The 18958-nt window shown below is 41.5% G+C and overlaps 1 long non-coding RNA gene across 1 annotated transcript; it reads right to left on the bottom strand.

Moving 5' to 3' along the window:
• Positions 1–15470: 15470 nt before the first annotated feature.
• Positions 15471–18727, bottom strand: LOC140112437 (uncharacterized). The gene is made up of 3 exons (XR_011852681.1): positions 18466–18727; positions 17529–17719; positions 15471–15585 (listed from the first exon to the last, which is right to left on the bottom strand). It is a non-coding gene; the product is annotated as an uncharacterized lncRNA (long non-coding RNA).
• Positions 18728–18958: the final 231 nt, after the last annotated feature.

The raw sequence follows: 18958 nt of genomic DNA, 5'->3' as shown, positions 1-18958 counted from the left end.
ACTACAATAATGCCCCCTATGTTCAGGAATATAACTACTATAATACTGCCCCCTATGAACAGGAATATAACTACTATAATACTGCCCCTATGTACAGGAATATAACTACTATAATACTGCCCCCTATGTACAGGAATATAACTACTATAATACTGCCCCCCATGTACAGGGATATAACTACTATAATACTGCCCACTATGTACAAGAATATAACTACTATAATACTGCCCCTATGTACAAGAATATAACTACTATAAAACTGCCCCCTATGTACAGGAATATAACTACTATAATCCTGCCCCCTATGTACAGGAATATAACTAATATAATACTGCCCCCTATGTACAAGAATATAACTACTATAATACTGCCCCTATGTACAGGAATATAACTACTATAATACTGCCCCCTATGTACAAGAATATAACTACTATAATACTGCCCCCTATGTACAGGAATATAACTACTATAATACTGCCCCCTATGTACAAGAATATAACTACTATAATACTGCCCCCTATGTACAGGAATATAACTACTATAATACTGCTCCCTATGTACAAGAATATAACTACTATAATACTGCCCCCTTTATACAAGAATATAACTACTATAATACTGCCCCCTTTATACAAGAATATAGCTACTATAATACTGCCCCCTATGTACAGGAATATAACTACTATAATACTGCCCCCTATTTACAAGAATATTACTACTATAATACTGCCCCCTATGTACAGGAATATATCTACTATAATACTGCCCCCTATGTACAGGAATATAACTACTATAATACTGCCTCCTATGTACAAGAATATAACTACTATAATACTGCCCCCTATGTACAGGAATATAACTACTATAATACTGTCCCCTATGTACAAGAATATAACTACTATAATACTGCCTCCTATGTACAAGAATATAACTACTATAATACTGTCCCCTATGTACAGGAATATAACTACTATAATACTGCCCCCTATGTACAGGAATATAACTACTATAATACTGCCCCCTATGTACAGGAATATAACTACTATAATACTGCCCCCTATGTACAAGAATATTACTACTATAATACTGCCCCCTATGTACAGGAATATAACTACTATAATACTGCCCCCTATGTACAGGAATATAACTACTATAATACTGCCCCTATGTACAATAATATAACTACTATAATACTGCCCCCTATGTACAGGAATATAACTACTATAATACTGCCCCCTATGTACAGGAATATAACTACAATAATACTGCCCCCTATGTACAGGAATATAACTACTATAATACTGCCCTCTATGTACAAGAATATAACTACTATAATACTGCCCCCTATGTACAAGAATATAACTACTATAATACTGCCCCCTATGTACAAGAATATAACTACTATAATACTGCCCCCTATGTACAAGAATATAACTACTATAATACTGCCTCCTATGTACAAGAATATAACTACTATAATACTGTCCCCTATGTACAGGAATATAACTACTATAATACTGCCCCCTATGTACAGGAATATAACTACTATAATACTGCCCCCTATGTACAAGAATATAACTACTATAATACTGCCCCCTATGTACAGGAATATAACTACTATAATACTGCCCCCTATGTACAAGAATATAACTACTATAATACCGCCCCCTATGTACAGGGATATAACTACTATAATACTGCCCCCTATGTACAAGAATATAACTACTATAATACTGCCCCCTATGTACAAGAATATAACTACTATAATACTGCCCCCTATGTACAAGAATATAACTACTATAATACTGCCCCCTATGTACAGGAATATAACTACTATAATACTGCCCCCTATGTACAGGAATATAACTACTATGATACTGCCCCCTATGTATAGGAATATAACTACTATAATATTGCCCCCTATGTACAGGAATATAACTACTATAATACTGCCCCCTATGTACAGGAATATAACTACTATAATACTGCCCCTATGTACAGGAATATAACTACTATAATACTGCCCCCTATGTACAATAATATAACTACTATAATACTGCCTCCTATGTACAGGAATATAACTACTATAATACTGCACCCTATGTACAATAATATAACTACTATAATACTGCCCCCTATGTACAGGAATATAACTACTATAATACCGCCCCCTATGTACAGGGATATAACTACTATAATACTGCCTCCTATGTACAGTAATATAACTACTATAATAGTGCCCCCCTATGTACAGGAATATAACTACTATAATACTGCCCCATATGTACAAGTATATAACTACTATAATACTGCCCTCTATGTACAGGAATATAACTACTATAATACCGCCCTCTATGTACAAGAATATAACTACTATAATACTGCCCCCTATGTACAAGAATATAACTACTATAATACCGCCCCCTATGTACAGGGATATAACTACTATAATACTGCCCCCTATGTACAGGAATATAACTACTATAATACTGCCCCCCTATGTACAGGAATATAACTACTATAATACTGCCCCATATGTACAAGTATATAACTACTATAATACTGCCCTCTATGTACAGGAATATAACTACTATAATACCGCCCTCTATGTACAAGAATATAACTACTATAATACTGCCCTCTATGTACAGGAATATAACTACTATAATACCGCCCCCTATGTACAGGAATATAACTACTATAATACCGCCCCCTATGTACAGGGATATAACTACTATAATACTGCCCCCTATGTACAGGAATATAACTACTATAATACTGCCCCCTATGTACAGTAATATAACTACTATAATACTGCGCCCTATGTACAGGAATATAACTACTATAATACTGCCCCCTATGTACAGGAATATAACTACTATAATACCGCCCCCTATGTACAGGGATATAACTACTATAATACTGCCCCCTATGTACAAGAATATAACTACTATAATACTGCCCTCTATGTACAGGAATATAACTACTATAATACCGCCCCCTATGTACAGGAATATAACTACTATAATACCGCCCCCTATGTACAGGGATATAACTACTATAATACTGCCCCCTATGTACAGGAATATAACTACTATAATACTGCCCCCTATGTACAGTAATATAACTACTATAATACTGCGCCCTATGTACAGGAATATAACTACTATAATACTGCCCCCTATGTACAGGAATATAACTACTATAATACCGCCCCCTATGTACAGGGATATAACTACTATAATACTGCCCCATATGTACAAGTATATAACTACTATAATACTGCCCTCTATGTACAGGAATATAACTACTATAATACCGCCCTCTATGTACAAGAATATAACTACTATAATACTGCCCCCTATGTACAAGAATATAACTACTATAATACCGCCCCCTATGTACAGGGATATAACTACTATAATACTGCCCCCTATGTACAAGAATATAACTACTATAATACTGCCCCCTATGTACAAGAATATAACTACTATAATACTGCCCCCTATGTACAGGAATATAACTACTATAATACTGCCCCCTATGTACAGGAATATAACTACTATGATACTGCCCCCTATGTATAGGAATATAACTACTATAATACTGCCCCCTATGTACAGGAATATAACTACTATAATACTGCCCCCTATGTACAGGAATATAACTACTATAATACTGCCCCTATGTACAGGAATATAACTACTATAATACTGCCCCCTATGTACAATAATATAACTACTATAATACTGCCTCCTATGTACAGGAATATAACTACTATAATACTGCACCCTATGTACAATAATATAACTACTATAATACTGCCCCCTATGTACAGGAATATAACTACTATAATACCGCCCCCTATGTACAGGGATATAACTACTATAATACTGCCCCCTATGTACAGTAATATAACTACTATAATAGTGCCCCCCTATGTACAGGAATATAACTACTATAATACTGCCCCATATGTACAAGTATATAACTACTATAATACTGCCCTCTATGTACAGGAATATAACTACTATAATACCGCCCTCTATGTACAAGAATATAACTACTATAATACTGCCCTCTATGTACAGGAATATAACTACTATAATACCGCCCCCTATGTAAAGGAATATAACTACTATAATACCGCCCCCTATGTACAGGGATATAACTACTATAATACTGCCCCCTATGTACAGGAATATAACTACTATAATACTGCCCCCTATGTACAGTAATATAACTACTATAATACTGCGCCCTATGTACAGGAATATAACTACTATAATACCGCCCCCTATGTACAGGAATATAACTACTATAATACCGCCCCCTATGTACAGGGATATAACTACTATAATACTGCCCCCTATGTACAGGAATATAACTACTATAATACTGCCCCCTATGTACAGTAATATAACTACTATAATACTGCGCCCTATGTACAGGAATATAACTACTATAATACTGCCCCCTATGTACAGGAATATAACTACTATAATACCGCCCCCTATGTACAGGGATATAACTACTATAATACTGCCCCCTATGTACAGGAATATAACTACTATAATACTGCCCCCTATGTACAGTAATATAACTACTATAATACTGCCCCCTATGTACAGGAATATAACTACTATAATACTGCCCTCTATGTACAGGAATATAACTACTATAATACTGCCCCCTATGTACAGGAATATAACTACTATAATACTGCCCCCTATGTACAAGAATATAACTACTATAACACTGCCCCCTATGTACAAGAATATAACTACTATAATACGGCCCCCTATGTACAGGAATATAACTTCTATAATACTGCCCCCTATGTACAATAATATAACTACTATAATACTGCCACCTATGTACAGGAATATAACTACTATAATACGGCCCCCTATGTACAGGAATATAACTACTATAATACTGCCCCCTATGTACAGGAATATAACTACTATAATACTGCCCCCTATGTACAGGAATATAACTACTATAATACTGCCCCCTATGTACAGGAATATAACTACTATAATACTGCCCCCTATGTACAGGAATATAACTACTATAATACTGCCCCCTATGTACAGGAATATAACTACTATAATACTGCCCCCTATGTACAGGAATATAACTACTATAATACTGTCCCCTATGTACAGGAATATAACTACTATAATACTGCCCCCTATGTACAGGAATATAACTACTACAATACTGCCCCCTTGCTGGAAGGTTGTGTGTGAGCTGTGCTCCTGAGTCTCCTGATGCCTGGAGACAGCCCAGGGCGGGGCCACCCTGGGTGGGGAACTTCCCCAAGCAAGGCCCAGGCTTCCAGGCCTACACCGGGAGAAATCTCCCTTACAACTTCTGATGGGGATGTAAATCCCAGAGTTAGCCGCCAGCAGAGCAGCAGTCAGTTTGTGAATGACGTTAATGTTATGAAGAAAGAAGAAAAGAAATTGAGTGAAAGTGAAGGCAGATCCCAGCCCGGGCAGCATGGAGGAGCACAGATAATGAAGCAGCTGAGTACAGGTCAGGCAGCAGGTGCACAGCCCCCCACTCCTGCACCCAGACAGAGGAGAAGATTCCTGGAGAGACAGACCCTGCAAGAGAACCTGCAGCAGAGAGAGGTTGTGTCCAGCATGGCCTGCACAGGCCGCACCAGGTCAGCAGCAAAGCCGCAGAGTGTCTCTGCACAGAGTGATTCAGCCTCAGTCTCAGGCCCGGCCATTACAGGCAGCAAACCTGAGAAGCCAAGGCAGGAGATGGTTACACCCAGGCAGCCTGGAGGACTACAGCGACCAGCATGGCAGCTGAAGGAGAGCACACGTGCACCTGAGCTGCAGATGGCGGAGGAGATCCCGGCACTGCTAAGGAGGATGGGGGAGCTAAGTCACCACAAGCAGATGCTGCAGATGCAGATAGACTGTATGTACAGCCTGAGGACGGCGCACCCAGAGAGCAGCGCCCTGTATAATAGTAAGCTGCAGGCGCTAAGTAAGGAGCTGGCGGTGGTGGTCAGGGACATGGACTGTGTTCTGGAGAGGATGGGACCCCTGGCCGAGTCCTATAAGAACAGGGAGCGCTTTGCCCAGCAGAAGCAGAGCTGTAACCCTGGACCCCGGGCCCCTGCAGCACAAGCAGGACTTGATGCACCCCACAAACTGTCACCCCAAGTATTGAAACCTGCAAGTTTCTCATTCCAGAAGGGACAGACACAAGAGCAGCCGCAGATCCCCGCAGCAGGCCTGAATAAAAATGCTGTAGTACCACAGGTCCCAGCAGAGACTGTGCAGCAAGACAGTGGACTTCCATCCATGCGTCATGGTGATGCGGTGACCCAGAATTGTGCTGTAGTGACAGAGACTGGGGACAGTGCTGGACGTATTGATGTGGCTGAGGGGTTGGGGGATGGAGGGGACCCTCAGTCTATCTTGGAGGTGCAGCCACCGGTGGATGGGGGGCAGGGGGTTGTACAGGATGATGTGTGTGACTTCCCCCCTTTAACATCGAGCCCCCCAGATGAGTCAGGTCCCTCTACTTCAGACCCTCCCCCCAATACCCAGAGTGAGCCCCGTCAGGAGCCTCCTAAAAACGCCTGGAGCCGCGGCGCTCCCTCCTTCACCTCTGGCGCACAATACTCAGGGCAGGTGTTTAAGAGGAGGAACGTGGTGCGCTTTAAGATCAGAGGCGCTAAGGAAGATCTCCCGGATAGGAGGTTTGTGGTCCGGGATCTCCTGTGCGGCCAAATGGGGTTCTCCCCAGATGACATCCTGGCGGTCATAAACCTTCCAGACAGACAGGGCTATGATGTCAGCTTCAAGCTCATGTCTAGTCTGGACAGGTTCTGGGATAAACTCCCCCGGTTCAGGGACAAGGATGGCTGGTGTAAATTCACGTTTGTCCCCATATCCAGGCCAGGTACTGTAGTGGTGAATATCATCTTTTGGAACGAGTCGGTTCCTCCCCAGGACATTCTAGTGTGGCTCAGGCGCCATTGTGATCTTGTGTCTGACCTCACCAAGAATAGAGACGCCGACGGTATCTGGACTGGAGGGTGGAAGGTTCTAGTAAAGCTGAGACAGTACAATAACATCACCCTACACCTCCCTAACTCCTTCTTCATTGGTAGAGAGAAAGGCGTCTGTTTCTACCCAGGGCAGCCACGGAAGTGCTTCAGATGTGGTAAGATCGGGCATGTGGCTAAAATATGTACAGTGGTAAAATGTAATCTGTGCGGGGAGGTCGGCCATCTCAGTGCCACCTGTGAGAAGGTCAAGTGTAATCTGTGCGGTGAGATGGGCCACCCACACAAGGATTGCCCGGAGGCCTGGCATAACATTGCTAGAGACTTCTCAGATGATGAGATAGTCCAGGAGGCAGACGCCTTAGAGGAGGAGGCCATGCTGTCAGGACAAATTCTGACTAGGCGGGAAGTACAACAGGGCTCAGGTAAAACTGCTCAAGAACCTCAGCGGTCAGGGAGTATGGAGGTTGTCACCCAGGAGCAGCCTCAGGCAGCCACCTCTGTAGCACCTGATGATTATGAGGAGGTAAAGAAGAAAAAAAGAAAGAAAAAAGATAAATCCTCCCGTAAGCCTGAGGAGTACAGTGCGGAGCCTAAGACCAGGAGGAAGTCCAGTGGTGATACTGGGGTCATGGTCCTTGGCAACCGGTTTGATGCTCTGTCAGAGTCAGATGGGGATTATGAGCGAGAGCTGGAACGTATTGACAATGAGTGTGAGGTGGACATAGGGGACCCCCCAACTAAAAAGAAGCCCCCTCCTGAAGATACCGCTGTAGAGTCAGACATGGAGACAGGTGGTAGACAGGGGGAGGATGACTCTGACACATGATGATGGGGGTCACTGCTCTGCTCTTTATCATTGTAATGGCTGGGTTCTCTCTAAAAGTTGCTTCCAGCAACGTCAACAGCATTAAAGTAAGAAGGACCAGACACGCTGTATATGACCACCTAAGATATCTGGGCGCTGATGTCATCTTCCTGCAGGAGACCCGTCTGACCACCTTGGGGCATCTCCGTGAGGCTGAGCGTGAGTGGCGGTCTGGTCCTTCTTACTGGTCACTGGCTGTGGAGCCGTACGCCGGGGTCGCCATACTGTTTAACACCACAGACGTGACGGTGCACAGGCTGACGGAGGTCGCTATGGGGAGGTGCCTGGTGCTACAGGTGACCATCCATGGTAGGCGGCTCCGGCTGATCAACATTTATGGCCCACAGACAGTGACAGAGAGAATCCAGCTGTTCAATGAGGTGAAGCAGTATCTTTTTACCTCTATCCCTGTGATAATGGCGGGTGATTTCAATGTTACCATGACATCAGGTGACAGGTCCTCGGGCAGAGCAGTGGTCAGAGACTCCAAAGTCCTAAAGAGCATCATATCACAGGCCGATCTATGTGATGTATTCACCCTGGATGGTAGGACACCTAAGTACACCTACTCCTGTGCTGACAGACACAGCAGGATCGATATGGCTTTTGTGAGTCCCTCGGAGACTGTTAGTGGGATGAGCGAGAGAGTCGTCCCATATTCTGATCACCTGGCGTTATTTTTTTGTATGGGAGCCTCTAACCGCTCGGATATTGGTCGGGGGTTATGGAGGCTCAATTCTAGCATCCTGGATGATGTCTGTGTCCAGAATTGTATCCACTCCCTTTTTCAGGACCAGCTCCAGAGAGTAGACTTCTATGACAACATATCTGACTGGTGGGAGGACGTCAAGGAGGAGATCAGGTCCCTCTTAAAGAGACTGTCAGTGAAGAAGGGTAAGAGTAAGTACAGCCAGTATCTCAAGCTGCGGAAAGAATTGGAGTCACTGTATTCGGCGGGTGGGGATGACAAACAAAAGATTGACCGACTGAAATCTGAGATAAAGCAGTATCAGTACAGCCGCTACACGTCCCTGGTAATAGAAAGAGATTACGGAAAACTGGGTGTTCCCGATCCGTATGAAAATTGCCGGGAACGTGTGGCCAAGAAATCGATCACAGGTCTCACTGACTCCCAGGGAGTTTTACAGGAATCTCGGGAGGGTATCCTGGGGGTGGTGAGATCCTACTATGCTGAGTTATTTCAGAGGAAGGTTTTGGATAAAGAGAAAATGGCTCAATTCTTGGAGGCAACTCCAGGCCCTGACACTAGAGATTTGGACTTTTCTCCTTTGACAGCAGGAATAACAGAGGAGGAGGTTAAAGAGGCCATTGATAAGTTACATCTGAAGAAGGCACCAGGTCCTGATGGAATAACATGTGAATTCTATAAGAAATTTAGAGACCTCTTGGCTCCAATCCTTGTGGATGTGTTTACTAATTGTTTAGAAAATCACCTGATGCCTCCATCCATGAGAGTGTCCTCCCTTATTCTGCTGTCCAAAGGGAAAGAGCCTAGTGACATCAAGAACTGGAGGCCGATCGCCCTCTTGAATGTCGACCGGAAGATTCTGGCAAAGATTCTGTTCTCTAGATTAGTCTGTTTGTCCCCGGCACTGTTGGCAGGCTCTCAGTACGGCACAGTAAGAGGGCGGAACATCTCTGGAGCAGTCATCTCGATAAGAGAGATGTTTGAGAGATGTAAAGCTCTGAGGTGTGGGAGATATGTTGTAGGTCTGGACCAGGCTAAAGCCTTTGACAGGGTTGACCACGATTATCTATGGGCCACTTTGTCAAAGTACGGTATTCCGGGACAATTTATTGATTGGCTGAGAACTTTGTATAGAGAGGTGAAGAGCTTTCCTCTGATCAATGGTTGGCAGGGGGACACTTTTGAAGTAGAGGCAGGGGTGCGACAGGGCTGCCCCCTGAGTCCACTGCTGTATGTGTTTGCCATAGACTTGTTTCTGCGATCACTGCAGCGGTGCGATTTTCGGGGGGTTCCGGTCCCCCAGTGCTTGCCTTTGAAGGTAGTCGCCTACGCGGATGATGTGACTGTGGTGATATCTGAACCTCGTGAGGTGGAGATGTTGTCTGCAGCCATCAGAAGTTACTCAGAGGCCTCCGGGTCTTTGGTCAACCTCGAGAAGAGTCAGGCTTTCTGGACATTGGATACTGCTCCTGGCTTTGATCTGCCACAATTCGCCAAGGCCTCCACCCATATTAAGTTCCTTGGGGTGAAATTTGGGAGGGAAGATAATGCCAAGCTAAATTGGGAAGAGAAGTTGGAAGCCGGAAATGCAAAGGTTCAGCGATGGAAGAACTGGAGGCTGACCTATAGAGAAAGGGTTACTCTGATGAAGACTTACCTGGTCCCTGTCTTCCTCTACGTCTCTGTCGTCTTTCCTTTGCCAGAATCTTTCTCCGCTAGGCTCTTTAGCCTGTTCTTCCAGCTTTTGTGGGGGAACAGGCTGAACCCAGTAAAAAGAGGGATCACCTACCTGCAGAGGAGAGAGGGTGGGCTGGATATGTTAAATCCAAGGGTGTTCTTTGACTCCATGTTTCTGAAAGTTAATTTTGGTTGCCTGGACTCAAACAATGGTCTCCTGTGGGTAAGTAGTGTCAGGGACTGGATATTGCCTTTTGCAGAGTCTTGGGTGCGAGGCGGCAGTCTCAAGAGGGGCCGATGGAGTCCTGGCTTCCTCCCCCAGTATCTGGAGTATGGTCTCAGGTGCATGAAAAAGTGGAGGCTAGACAAAACATTATTGGAGAGTAAGACCAGGAAGGACCTCTATACCAGTGTCTGTAGGACCTTTTATTCGTTACAGCCAGCTCTGAGGGACTGCACAACGGCCACCCTGCAGGAGAGCCTGAAGCTCCTTAATGGACCGAGGCTTCCAGCCAAATTCTTTGACATCGCCTGGTTGTCTCTGCATGGGAAGCTTTTTGTTAGAGGAAATTTAAAATTCCTGAGTCTCTCTGATCGTATGTGCCCCTTAGGATGTCAGCAGGAGGAGACTATGGAGCACTTTACCACCGAGTGCCAGGGAGGGAGGCAGATATGGCAGGAGGTGTCCCGCAGGCTGAATATACCACGTCTACAGTCTCTCAGATACCCAGATATCATCTATGGGGTAACACCACACATAACGGACATTGACCGGGGGACCATGTACCTCATTATCACCACCATAAAGTATTATCACTGGCACAACAGGACCCGAGTCTCCATCCACAGCGAGACCTCCCAGCACATGACCGCAGTCACACTGATCATGTCTGAGCTCAGATGGATCCGATCCATAGAGATTAGGAAAAGAGAAGGGAAGAGGAAATTATGGAGGAACATAAGTCTATACTGATGCATCATGTAATTCTGTTTATTTCTGATTTTTTAATTTTTATTTATTTTATTTATTTTTTTTTTCCCCCTTAAACCAGTGATGGACATTTAAGTTATTATAAATGGAATTTTGATGTATGATTTCTTGTAAATTCTGATAAGAATGTAAAATGTATTTTGTTTGTTTTTTACTAATAAAAATTGCCCCCTATGTACAGGAATATAACTACTATAATACTGCCCCCCTATGTACAGGAATATAACTACTATAAAACTGCCCTCTATGTACAAGAATATAACTACTATAATACTGCCCCCTATGTACAGGAATATAACTACTATAATACTGCCCCCTATGTACAGGAATATAACTACTATAATACTGCCCCCCTATGTACAGGAATATAACTACTATAATACTGCCCCCTATGTACAGGAATATAACTACTATAATACTGCCCCCTATGTACAAGAATATAACTACTATAATACTGCCCCTATGTACAAGAATATAACTACTATAATACTGCCCCCTATGTACAGGAATATAACTACTATAATACTGCCTCCTATGTACAAGAATATAACTACTATAATACTGCCCCTATGTACAGGAATATAACTACTATAATACTGCCCCCTATGTACAGGAATATAACTACTATAATACTGCCCCCTATGTACAAGAATATAACTACTATAATACTGCCCCCTATGTACAAGAATATAACTACTATAATACTGCCCCCTATGTACAAGAATATAACTACTATAATACTGCCCCCTATGTACAAGAATACAACTACTATAATACTGCCCCCTATGTACAGGAATATAACTACTATAATACTGCCCCCTATGTACAGGAATATAACTACTATAATACTGCCCCCTATGTACAAGAATACAACTACTATAATACTGCCCCCTATGTACAGGAATATAACTACTAAAATACTGACCCCTATGTACAGGGATATAACTACTATAATACTGCCCCCTATGTACAGGAATATAACTACTATAATACTGCCCCCTATGTACAGGAATATAACTACTATACTACTGCCCCCTATGTACAGGAATATAACTACTATAATACTGCCCTCTATGTACAGGAATATAACTACTAAAATACTGACCCCTATGTACAGGGATATAACTACTATAATACTGCCCCCTATGTACAGGAATATAACTACTATAATACTGCCCCCTATGTACAGGAATATAACTACTATACTACTGCCCCTATGTACAAGAATATAACTACTATAATACTGCCCCCTATGTACAGGAATATAACTACTATAATACTGCCCCCCTATGTACAGGAATATAACTACTATAATACTTATAATAGTTATATTCTTGTACATAGGGGGCAGTATTATAGTAGTTATATTCTTGTACATAGGGGCAGTATTATAGTAGTTATATTCCTGTACATAGGGGCAGTATTATAGTAGTTATATTCTTGTACAAAGGGGCAGTATTATAGTAGTTATATTCCTGTACATAGGGGCAGTATTATAGTAGTTATATTCTTGTACATAGGGGCAGTATTATAGTAGTTATATCCCTGTACATAGGGGGCAGTATTATAGTAGTTATGTTCCTGTACATAGGGGGCAGTATTATAGTAGTTATATCCCTGTACATGGGGGGCAGTATTATAGTAGTTATATTCCTGTACATAGGGGCAGTATTATAGCAGTTATATTCTTGTACATAGGGGCAGTATTATAGTAGTTATATTCCTGTACATAGGGGCAGTATTATAGTAGTTATATTCTTGTACATAGGGGCAGTATTATAGTAGTTATATCCCTGTACATAGGGGGCAGTATTATAGTAGTTATATTCTTGTACATAGGGGCAGTATTATAGTAGTTATATTCTTGTACATAGGGGGCAGTATTATAGTAGTTATATTCCTGTACACAGGGGGCAGTATTATAATAGTTATATTCTTGTACATAGGGGGCAGTATTACTGTAGTTATATTCTTGTACATAGAGGGCAGTATTATAGTAGTTATATTCCTGTACATAGGGGGCAGTATTATAGTAGTTATATTCTTGTACATAGGGAGCAGTATTATAGTAGTTATATTCTTGTACATAGGGGGTAGTATTATAGTAGTTATATTCTTGTACATAGGGGGCAGTATTATAGTAGTTATATTCCTGTACATAGGGGAGAGTATTATAGTAGTTATATTCCTGTACATAGGGGGCAGTATTATAGTAGTTATATTCCTGTACATAGGGGGCAGTATTATAGTAGTTATATTCCTGTACATAGGGGGCAGTAATATAGTAGTTATATTCCTGTACATAGGGGGCAGTATTATAGTAGTTATATTCTTGTACATAGGGGCAGTATTATAGTAGTTATATTCTTGTACATAGGGGCAGTATTATAGTAGTTATATTCTTGTACATAGGGGGCAGTATTATAGTAGTTATATTCCTGTACACAGGGGGCAGTATTATAGTAGTTATATTCTTGTACACAGGGGGCAGTATTATAGTAGTTATATTCCTGTACATAGGGGGCAGTATTATAGTAGTTATATTCCTGTACATAGGGGGCAGTATTATAGTAGTTATATTCTTGTACATAGGGGGCAGTATTATAGTAGTTATATTCTTGTACATAGGGGGCAGTATTATAGTAGTTATATTCCTGTACATAGGGGGCAGTATTATAGTAGCTATATTCCTGTACATAGGGGGCAGTATTATAGTAGTTATATTCTTGTACACAGGGGGCAGTATTATAGTAGTTATATCCCTGTACATAGGAGGCAGTATTATAGTAGTTATATTCCTGTACATAGGGGGCAGTATTATAGTAGCTATATTCTTGTACACAGGGGGCAGTATTATAGTAGTTATATTCCTGTACATAGGGGGCAGTATTATAGTAGTTATATTCCTGTACATAGGGGCAGTATTATAGTAGTTATATTCTTGTACATAGGGGGCAGTATTATAGTAGTTATATCCCTGTACATAGGAGGCAGTATTATAGTAGTTATATTCCTGTACATAGGGGGCAGTATTATAGTAGTTATATTCTTGTACATAGGGGCAGTATTATAGTAGTTATATTCCTGTACATATGGGGCAGTATTATAGTAGTTATATTCTTGTACATACGGGGCAGTATTATAGTAGCTATATTCCTGTACATAGAGGGCAGTATTATAGTAGTTATATCCTTGTACATAGGGGGCAGTATTATAGTAGTTATATTCTTCTACATAGGGGGCAGTATTATAGTAGTTATATTCTTGTACATAGGGGGCAGTATTATAGTAGTTATATTCCTGTACATAGGGGGCAGTATTATAGTAGTTATATTCTTGTACATAGGAGGCAGTATTATAGTAGTTATATTACTGTACATAGGGGGCAGTATTATAGTAGTTATATTCCTGTACATAGGGTGCAGTATTATAGTAGTTATATTCCTGTACATAGAGGGCAGTATTATAGTAGTTATATTCCTGTACATAGGGGGCAGTATTATAGTAGTTATATTCCTGTACATAGGAGGCAGTATTATAGTAGTTATATCCCTGTACATAGAGGGCAGTATTATAGTAGTTATATTCTTGTACATAGGGGGCAGTATTATAGTAGTTATATTCCTGTACATAGGGGGCAGTATTATAGTAGTTATATTCTTGTACATAGGGGGCAGTATTATAGTAGTTATATTCCTGTACATAGGGGGCAGTATTATAGTAGTTATATTCTTGTACATAGGGGGCAGTATTATAGTAGTTATATTCCTGTACATAGGGGGCAGTATTATAGTAGTTATATTCCTGTACATAGGGGGCAGTATTATAGTAGTTATATTCCTGTACATAGGGGCAGTATTATAGTAGTTATATTCCTGTACATAGGGGGCAGTATTATAGTAGTTATATTCCTGTACATAGGGGGCTGTATTATAGTAGTTATATTCCTGTACATAGGGGACAGTATTATAGTAGTTATATTCCTGTACATAGGGGGCAGTATTATAGTAGTTATATTCTTGTACATAGGGGGCAGTATTATAGTAGTTATATTCCTGTACATAGGGGGCAGTATTATAGTAGTTATATTCCTGTACATAGGGGGCAGTATTATAGCAGTTACATTTTTGTACAATGTGAGTGGGATTACTATACTCATATTTTTTTAGTTCCATAGATTGAATTTTGACAAACCATTTTTGATTCCAGGCATAGATGAGTTCCAGGTTTCACTCTCTGAACGATTGTGGTTAAATGTGTAGCAGTTTCCGTAGATTGGATGGTGAAAGTGTGAGTAATTCCTGGTGAGAAGTAAAAAAATAATAATCTTACTTTGTCATATTATAAACTATTTCTTTTACTGTTATGAGGAGGCAGCTGATATTCATGTATATGTTGTCATGCGGCTATAGCGGAATATGACGTTACTCGCCATCTCTTTCCAAAACCATGGACATTTATCTGCAGGTTTCCCCCTATAGTAAGTACAGCAGCCTGCAATGTATGTACTGCCATACAGTTATTGCTATTACCCCCATACAGTGATATTTATTACACGTATATACATATCCATACATATGTACAATAAATAGGTGTATAGACACACAATACACACGTCTATGTGCAAACAGGGAAGACATTTGCACATTGAACAGTATATATATAACTAACCCTACATACAATGAGAACAATCACAGATGCACAATACACACAATTGATATGTATATACAGCTCGCTTACACAGAAGAGGACAGTATCATAGTACATCTGGAGGTCCAGGTCAAGCCCATTTCTTGGGTCTGTCTTTCATTTTCGCCCATTTTCTGCTCTAGCGGAGCCTGGGGAGGAGCGGCTGCCTCTCTGGAGCTTCTGTCTGGGGTGGAGGCTCCAGATGACACTGGAATATTTGCTCTCCTACAATCATGGTCCTTTGGATGACCCGGAGACCTGGGAAACTGCAGGGTCCCTGAGAGGACCTGTGGTAGTAATAACCCTGCTCTGCCACTGGGGGGTGCTGCATGTATAGGGGCAGAGCTTCCCAGCATGCAGCAGCATCACCTACCTGGCTGGTGGTGCAGTGATAAATCTGATTTGCTGGGGGTGTCCCTCTGGGTGCCATAGGTTCGCCACCTAACCCTAACTCATCATTTAATATCCATTATTCCATTGATTTTAGGTGTATTCTTCCCTGCGCTTCTCAAAGCTTTAGCATCTTAGTGTAGACATCTAATTTGAATAGTTTTGGGGTAGATTCATCTCAAAATGTACTTATTTGTTTCTTCACTAGCAAATGGTCTGACCTGGGCTGGGAAAGACTGCCTGGAGCCACCTACTTTATAGTAAATTGGGATAAAGTCCATAAGGATCTTCTTATATGTGTTATCCATGGCCTCCTTCCTAATGAGCCAAAAGGGAGTGTAACCATTGCCTTCTGTGCTGTAGCTTCACAAGCTGTTACACTGTCTACCCCTTCCTCCTGATCCCTCTATCCCTCTGCCTGCTGTAATCTCAGACAGTGTAACAGCCCGAGAAGCTAATCTACCTGTATTTGTTATCCATGGCGTCCTTCCTTCTAAGATCAACTTATAAAATAATAATAATGCTAATCACAAATTTGCGCCTAAAAAGACACAAAAAAGGCGCACAAATCCCCCTACTCTGAGCAGCTGCACTTCCAAAAAACTTCACTTTTCATTACTAAAAACAAAGGTTTTCGTTTGCCAAATGAAAAATTCCCTCTATGCAACATGGAAAATCCTTCTGCTCAGTTTTAAAATGTAAAATGTCTCCAGTAAGGACTTCATCATTGTCTCTGGGATCATCTCTGGGAGTGATTATTGTCTTATTGTACAGATCGGAGAATATTATCAGTCTCCATTTCCTGGACATTATAATAACAAGGCAAAGACTCATTGGTCCCTGCATTTGCATCACAATGAGACTGTTTTGTGTAAGAATGAAGCCCTGAACGTTCTGTCATATTTTTTGAATCTCGTTCCATTATTTGTCTCAAATGAGATTTTCTTTGTAGGGTAAAAATTAGAGACAAATTTGGCGCAAATGAATCGGACATGAGACGATTCCAAAGAGCATTTACTAAGGCAGAACTGGATACATCATAGATCACAAGCCAAAAAAAAGAACAAACCAGGCGCAAAAATAGGTGAACGTGAGCCCCCTGTGATTATGTCCCCCTTAGTCTCTATAGTTATATGACATTTCTGTTGGTTGCTGATGTCCTTACCCATCGGTCAGGCAATGCTCCTCATTGAATCTGCAGGCAAATATGAAGTTCTCCAGTTGTTCCTCACTGATGTCTCCAAACTTGGGCACTCTAGCCAGAATATTAATGTAACGGAAACGATACCATTCTCTGATGGCGTCTACCCCTGAGCTGTAGGTCTTGTAGAAACAGTCTCCTCCTGTCTCGTTACACTGTGGAGCAAACGGAGCAGGAATAAGACTATGGCAAAAAGTATCAGTATTCTTCATCTAGTGATTCTTTGTAACTATGACTAGGGATTTGTTGGGGTCTTCCATTAGGGTGGAACCTGGTTACCTAGAGGTGGTCTTTTCACTTCCTAAAGACAACATTTTATGCGTATACAGAGCACAGTCACCAAGATCCAACACACAAACAGTAATGGATTCAGGCTCTAATCCAAGGTCACAGACCAAATCCCAATGTCAATACAGACTTCACACTAGACCCCAACAATAATCGAACCAGAAACCAGGCCTCAAAATTAAATCTGACTTCACATAAGGATCCAATAATAATTCATACACGAATCTTGGCCCCCGAAGGGGGCCCTAGGAGGCGGGATGCGCGTGCCGAGCCGCTGGAGCGCTTAGAGGTAAGTGAGGCTGCAACTGGCACAGAGGGGCACACAGAGGCACACGGATGGGCCTGCGACCTGAGATGTGGGTCACCGGGGCACCCGGGACATTGGATAAATGAATTCAGACATCACAATGAATCAGACAAAAACCCCAAATTAATTCAGACCCACTAAATCAATCACACAGCGGCAGAGATCTCCATGGACTTATTATATTTTCTAAGCCCTTCAGTAGCACAACAGATTTAGAGAGGAACCATGAGAGGTGAGATCATTTTCAGCTTTTTTGTGTCTTTTATATATAAATTTTTCCATATAAATTTGCCTTTATTGACTTACAAGCTTAAAACCGAAGTTCCATTCTCGTCTTTTAACCTCTATGTCATCACTTTCACTTGTGTCCACGCTGCGGACATTTCTATGTGGACCTTCTCCAGTAGGAATCCTCTCCAGAGGGAAAGGAATAGGTTCCTCAGCTTCACGTCTTCTCCTACTTGCAGGGACCCTTCCTTGAACCCCTGTAACATTATATCCATACAGGGTATATAGAGTCTCTTGTGTGTCTCTGTCCAGTTGTTCCAGGTCATTCAGGACAGACTGGTATCTGGGAATTGCGAAGAAACCAAATAATATTAGTTCTATCTCTTAACCAATCAACAGCAATAACCAATCTTTATATACCAGTGCATGGAGCAGGTGTCACAGTGTAACTCTATGGAGGCTCTAGTGATATAACATCCCCCAGTGTAACCAGTAATACCATAGTCTAGTGGATGGGGGCGCTGTATCTCTATATACCAGTGCATGGAGCCTGTGTCACAGTGTAACTCTA

Source organism: Engystomops pustulosus, unplaced genomic scaffold, assembly GCF_040894005.1.
Source record: "Engystomops pustulosus unplaced genomic scaffold, aEngPut4.maternal MAT_SCAFFOLD_779, whole genome shotgun sequence".
In the NCBI taxonomy this organism is placed as follows: Eukaryota; Metazoa; Chordata; class Amphibia; order Anura; family Leptodactylidae; genus Engystomops; species Engystomops pustulosus.
This window is presented reverse-complemented; position numbering and strand designations above follow the sequence as displayed.